Source organism: Electrona antarctica (assembly GCF_951216825.1).
Source record: "Electrona antarctica genome assembly, chromosome: 3".
In the NCBI taxonomy this organism is placed as follows: Eukaryota; Metazoa; Chordata; class Actinopteri; order Myctophiformes; family Myctophidae; genus Electrona; species Electrona antarctica.
In genome coordinates, this window is record NC_136808.1 from 4,900,628 (window position 1) to 4,908,488 (window position 7,861).

Consider the following 7,861-nt stretch of genomic DNA (forward strand, 5'->3'; position numbering starts at 1 on the left):
AGTTCCAGACCCACAGGAACGCACCCAGGGTGCCGCCCCGATTCCGGCGAGCCGCCCCTTGTCCGGAACGGTTGAGAAATGACAGAGTTACCGTGTGGGGGTCCCTCTACTGTACCCTCTACTGTACTGTACTGTACTGTACTGTACTGTACTGTACTGTAGGCCTACTGTACTGGCACACCCGAAATCATACAGATAATATGTGCGTGTGTGTTTGTGTGTGTGTTAGGTTGCGCACAGGTGGTGAAAAACAACCATGCCGTTTTCGTGCTCATACCCAGCCAGCCAGCCAGCCAGAGACCCACACACATAGTCACTTAGGAAAGTGGTTGCACCACTTAAAAACAACTTCAAAAACCGAAATGTTAAATTATGCATAATATGGGAAATATGACCCATCAATCAAGCCTCAACAACACCTTAACTATGTAGCCTACAACCAACCTTCAATAAGATTTTAACCAACCACAACTTATTAACCATGCCAACAGAAAACAAACCATTACCGTTATCAGCGTCTTTCTAACGGGACAAATAACACACAAAAATAATGAACTTAAATGTTTCATTTTGCATTACTTACAGAACTTTAGCGCCCTCCACTAGTAAAACGAGTAGTCCATACTGAATCGTTAACATTCGGGTCCACTGTACGAGCAGCGTTGCCATATTTTGCGGGAGAAATAAGCAACCAGGTCTATGAAAACAAGCCAGAAACTACCGAAAGAAGAAGCTACTATGAGGCCACATCATGACTTAAACTATATGCATTGGATATTTGAAAATAACCGATCTACAAGCTCACATCGATTCGCGTCCTGAGCTGTAGTCCAGCTATTTTAAAAACAAATCTCGGGAAAAACACGAAAGTCGCTTATAATAAACGGACATGGTAACAACAGAGTGCTAGTCTCGCGTAGCCAGACAACTATTCCACAATCTCAGTCTGGCAACGCGAGACTAGCAGAGTGCAGACAGTTGGAAAGTCCCGGAAAATGACTTGTGATGACAACAGTCATCACAAATGACTGTTGTGATTGGCCGCCCGTGACGTCATCGCGGAATGAGTCACTCTCATTGGTCGTAAGCGTCGAAAAGCTCACAGCTCCCAAGTTCAAAAATACACAGGCGCTCTCAACGTACGACCCATCTCCGCACCTAGTTAACGTTACGAAGGAAACGTTTTAAAAATCATTGTGTAACGTTACGTTAGCATTAGGCTACATTACGTTAGCATATTACAACTGACATTAACATAGCCTATCTCTGTGTTTGAAAAAAAAAATCAATCATATTATTAGCACCAGATGACATTCGCATTCAACATGATTACAGTTGCTACTAGCTTGTCCTGTTGTGTTGCCTGAACGGACGGTAGCGACAAAACAAGGCAGCAAGCTTGCTAGCTAAACTTAACGACAGCTGAAAATGACACGATCAAAACCGTTTCCCAGACTGCAAATGATGGACTAAAAATCGATGGTGCTTTGTGGCCTCAGACTCGGAGCCAGGCCAAAATTGCTTGCAATTTAACCAGCACCAGACCAGAGCCTTAGATATAGACATCTAAGACAGACTGTTAGATGGCTCTGACCAGCACTAACCCTAAACACACAAACACGGACACCTGACCACACACAGAAACCAAGTACAAACGAAACGTGGGTCTAATGATCCTGCCTAATTCTTAAAATAAATGATCTTACCTGCATGCATGTAACGGTATCCAGTGAAGTGAACGTCGCCAAGCTTGGAGGGCCATCTGCTGGCGAAACGATCGAGCCGTTGCCGCTGGTCCTTAATCCTCTTTCACCGTCCAGTTCAAATTGGGGTCACACCGTCACGGTGCGTGTCGTTGGTCAGTTGCCAATCTGTGAGCCCATGCGTCAAAAAATAAAGGAAAACCATCGCGTCTGTCTGGCGAAACTAGGCAGTTGCGGGCAGCACCGTTGGGAGTGCTGCTGGTCAGGGTGGTGGTTTAACGTTTTCTGAAGTTCTGGTACACTGCGCATTTGGTTCGGACCTGACTATTTGCCCCTCCCCCTCCCGCACCCAAATTCGTGATTGGTTGACAGGCGCAGAGCTAATCAGCGTGTGCGTGGCTGGCACGGGCATCACGCTCATTGGTCCATTGTCAAGGCTCAGACGTCACTCAGGTGCTGTGGGCGTGGACATTCCCGCTCTGTTGAACTACGCACTAGCCTAGCAACCGAGCAGCTGACCGCCAAAACACTTTGAAACTTTGAACATTTTAACATATGGATGAGTGAAATTAACATGTAGATTAAGAGTCTACCATCTGTGTCAGGGCTATTCTGTCTGTAGGCCAAAATATAGCAGAATAGGACACACACACACACACACACACACACACACACACACACGCACACACACACGCACACGCACACACGCACACACACACACACACACACACACACACACACACACACACACACAGGCTCCACCCCCCATCATTCTATTGGCCGAGCAGCTCAGCCAGGTCACTTCAGGCTATGGGGTGTTGTCAGTGCTGGGAGGGACTCCATGGATACTGCGCTCGTATGTCTAAGTATGACATTAAAACAGTTTGAATTTCTATCGATATCTTAGTTACAATGACATTGAGTTGAGATGTTCATTTTAAGTGTACGAAATTTGGTGTTTCAGAAAGAAGAGCCTTTTTTGACCTGACGGCTGACTAAGCAAATTGTGAGTGACAGTGACAGTCAGTGATGACACACTGACATTTTGTAAAGTTCGAACTATGATTTGGATTCGGGAAGCATGGTGGTTAGCAAAGAAAGATAGTCCTGGCATGGCTTTACACTTCATTATAAGTCAGTTGGATGTAAATGTCTGCTTATGGTAAGTCTCAAAATCGTTTTTTTTCTTTTTTAATATTCAGACATGGCATGAAAGCAATGGTCTAGCCTGTATACTACGTCTGGACACTTCCATCACCATAAGAGTATGTATAAGGTAAATAGGTAGTAGGCCTATAGGCTTCTTGTATTTGATGATGTAGAGTAGACTAGAGCTACACAATAGTGTTCTGGTCCTGTGCATATGTTGCACATCATTCACACCAAGTAAGCCTATCACATTTCTATTGCATCTCTACTTTTTGTGGCAAAAATGAAGGCCTGCATGAGAGGTGACCAACAAATAAATAACAATCTTATATTTTGACCGTTAAGTGAATGGTCATTATAAAGTTAAGCTCATAAATGTCATTCCATCCTGAGACGACACAATGTCTACTTTCTCCACCACATTTAAACAGTTGTTAACTGTAGTAGGCCTACTGCATGTATAAAATATGATACTAGAGCATCAGGCCCCATAGAGCCACACTGGCACTGCTATTATTGTATAGGTGCAATGCTCACTGGACACCCTTTTGGATATAAAGAGGTTTACGCATTGATTAGGCCATTAAGGGTGCTGTTAGGTAAATAGTAAATAGTGCATTTATATAGCGCCTTTATCCAAGGCGCTTTACATAGATTGTGCGTTACATTCACCCATTCACACAACGATGGCGGAGGAGACCATGCAAGGCACCAACCTGCTCATCAGGTGTGATTAGGGGTTCAAATGCTCAAGGACACTTCTAAAGTTAACACAAAGTTAACACTTTCAAGATTATTCAAAAGCAGCTGTCTGCTTGTATATCTGCCATTTTTGAATAGCCAACTCAAAATTGACACAAATGCTTTCCCGGTGGTAAATTTCGACCTTTAAAGGTTCTCGCAAACATGAAGAAAGAGGTGACAATAATGAATTTAATTTATGATCCATAGGAGTCTACCAGCGCCACCAACCACCTGGAGGAGTCTGACATTGACCTGCTGACTGAGGAAGGACATGGCAATTCTACACAGATAGTGGTAGGTGAATATTGTAGTACAGTGCAGTACACTATTTATGAGCAGTTAGAGCAGAACTTACACCCAAGTCTAGAGTCTAGACCAGTGAATCTCAACCTGTGGGGTTGACACTGGTGGGCTGTGACGATACTGCAAGTGGGCCGTTATATGGAATCCCACCGCAGCTCCAAGTGGGGCGTTATATGGAATCCCACCGCTGCTCCAGGAAAACCCTGCTGTGATTGGCCCGTTAGTCGCTGTGATTGACTGGGAGCCAATCAGACACATTGTAAGGCGGGTCCTGGAGCTTTGGTGGGATTCCAAATTGCGCGCAAGTGGGCCCCCGAATCTTTGGATCTTTTTCTTTTTTAAATTACCATTCAAATAAACATGCTCTGAGAATGCACCCATCTACATTTTCTACACTGGCTTCAACAGAGTTTTCGTTTGACAGGAGACAGGACACTGATCACATCTACTATACATCTGAAATGTACGGCTCAGGAGACCCTGCCAGCAGAGAGCTGTGGGTGGACATCGATGTGATGGAAGAGGGCAGCTGGAAGGTCCATATAGCTTCCTGTCCACCACCCGCAGACAAGGTACATTTTATTTCTAAAGCGCCTTTCAAAACAAATGTCACAAGGTGCTGTACAATAAATAAAATGAAATAAAACAAGAGCATCACATAGATCAACAATAAAACGACAATGCAATACAGTAGAGTAGTGATAAAATATATAAACGTGCAGTACAGTACATAGATATAGACAGTATTACAAACCAAAGTGTTTACGAAACAAATGGGTTTTTAGCAGCTTTTTGAAGGTATCGACAGATTCTGCCCTCCTTAGGGAAATGGGTAATTCATTCCATAAGGTAGGGGCTACAACCGCAAAAGCTCTATCGCCTTTAGTTTTTAATTTTGTTTCAGGAACTTTAAGAAGGTCTTTACCTGAAGACCTGAGTGTTCTGACATTTGCAAGCAGCGGTATGGACTCTGTTCATGAGATTCGTTTGAATAGTCTTTATTTCTGTGTATGAAGTGGCCAATGGAGGAATACATGAGAAAAGTGAAAATGTATAGAAGGCAAGATTGGAAGCGTCACAATCTTAATTCAGGGAATCTATTTTACTTCCCAACTGAATAGAACAAAGACACACTGAGACTGAACTCAATACTTGTGTGTATTTTCCTTACAGTATTTTCCCTACTGTATATGCTTCCCTTTGCTTTCAGAGAGTGAAACTGTCCTTTGACTTTCCTTTCTATGGCCATATACTAAAGGAAATCACTGTGGCAACTGGAGGTAAGTGTTCTACGGCTTTTGTCTGCACGTGAGAATTATAAATCATTAAAATGTGTTGAGGGATAAGGTACAGTGTAATAATTTGTTTAAGTCCAGAATATCAGATGGAACCATACAATTCCACGGTCATGAAATGGTTTATATCCATTGTGTTTTCACGCCCTACAAAATAACTTAGGGTGACATGTGTGCATGCGTGTGTGCATGTGTGTGCTTTCCTTCACAGGTTTCATTTACACAGGCGACATCATCCATATGATGCTAACAGCCACTCAGTATATTGCACCTCTGATGGCGAACTTTGACCCCAGCCTATCCCAAAACTCCACTGTGCTTTACTGTGACAACGTTAAGATTAATTTAATACATACGGTACGTTAATGGGAAGACCAACGTTGAAAGCAACCCACAGAAGACATACATTTGTACTGTACAGGGAGATGCTGTAGTGTACACAGTCAAAACAAAGTGAAAATTCTTCCATTCTCAGCGTTGAATGAACACCTCATATAATTTGTTGTTTGCAGTGTTGCACTCTGGAAACAGCAGATATACAAGCTCACAGCGCGTTGTGCTGTGGAGTGCTGTAGACTAGTAGATTGGCTTGTAGTACAGTAGGTTGTGTATTGTCAGTGTGCGACACCGAAAGCAAATTCCAGCTTGAGGGTTGTGATGTGTATAGGTACACAAGCTTGCATTTCATAGCATGTTGCATGCTGTCACTGTTGGGCAGAAACCTTGTATCTCCAAACTGCAACTTTATTTTTTTGTCATTTAATGCCCTACTTCATCATACAAGATAATTGTCAAGCAAAAGTAGTGGAAATAGCCGATCTACAGTACAAGCTCGCAATGGGTTGCATAATTAGATCGGCCATTATTCACAATTTCGGAACATTTCCAATTCCATTCAATTTCCTGAAAAAAGTTTTGACATAGTTTCACGTTCCACCTGGCAGCGACGACGTGTACTGATATTGTGGACAAGTTCACTGTACAGTAGGTGTGCTTTAATTCAATTCATACCTTTTCAAAGGATATATTCACAACTTAAGCATTAATAATGAAAAAGCAGCATCAAATGTATTTAACCCTTGAACACTGATTTTTGGTTTTTGGTGTGTGTGCGTGCGTGCGTGAATGTGTGCGTGCGTGCATGCAGGCAGGCGTGCGTGCGGCGTGAGAGAGAGATACTGTCAACAGCTGGAAACAAAGGATGCAAGTGATATGGAGATGTGAGATGCTACCTCTACCCAGTAAGTCATCTTTACTAACAGTTCAGATTGTGAGTCTTCAACATGTGGTCCGGGACACTTAGGGGGTCCTCTGAGTTTCTACAGGGGGGCAACCAAATCTTTTTTTTCCTTTTTTTCTTTACATTCACTTGTAAGGCGTCCACAAACACAACACCAGAGGCAGCTCCACAAATCATGTTCAACACAGATTTGGCTCAAACAAGGGGTTAAATTTGTTCTACTGCTATGCCACCAAAATGTGGAATGCCCTACCAACAGTCATACAAAATTCATTGTATATTATATTATCTGTCAAATGTTTCTATGAATTGAATACTCAGCACCCCAATGGAAACAAGCCATTTCTCTGGCGAGGACCCATATTTACAAATGAGATGAGGATCAAATGTATTTGCTATGCTCTTATATCATTTTATTGGTTCTGTTTTGTTACTTTTGTGTGTGTTTGTGTATTGTGTTTATGTTGTATAGAGTATGAGTGAGCATTTTCATATATAATTACAATTATCTTCAAATCTTTATAGAACAAAGAGGAGATCCGGGCACACTTACTGTTAAGAGGAGGAACACTTTATTGAACCGACATGTTTTGACCTATACGGTCTTCATCAGGGCTTCAATAAAGTTTTCCTCCTTTTAACATTAAGTGTTCCCGGATCTCCTCTTTGTTCTATATCGATGTGTTATCCCGATTGATCCCAGGAGCACCTTTTTACTATTTTTACATTGTTTATACCTGCACACCTCCTGAGCACCTGGTTGCCTCCTTGCCTCTATCTTCAAATCTTATTGGAAGTTATTTCTGTTCTGAACTATGTCAAGAAACAGCCATGATTTAATGATTATGGGAGCGTGCTTAGATTTAACCGTTATAGAAAAGACAGCTTTTTATTCATGGGGAAATCCATATTGGGAGAATAGTAATGAGTCTCTTTTGCATCTGTTAGATGGACAGAAAGCTACAAAAACACTGCTAAAGATCCGAAAACGTGTCCAGTGCGCAGGGACCTTAACCCTGGTGTCCCTATTTTATTTTGGGCATGTAAAAGCTCCTCGATCGGCATACAGGGTGCCTGAAATTGTCTTAAATTTGGTTCAGCAAAAATGGCTGAAGGCTCAGCTCCAAAAGCTTGAGTATGGAGGGAGACTCAATAGTCAATTATGAAGAATGGCATTTCCTTTTATTTGCAAAGATGTTTACTTAAGTAAACACCTAGTACTCACTTTAACAGCTTATAAACATTTATTGCCATTGAGACAATTGAGACAGAAAAGGCGAGACTTCTTTCCAACCTCACTATTTACAAGGAATACATTATGAACATTATTTGAATGTCTAATTTTGATTTGAATTAAACTATTTGAATACTCTTCACAATTTAGAGCTATTATATTTTATATATAAATGCTTGAATGACTCATGTCT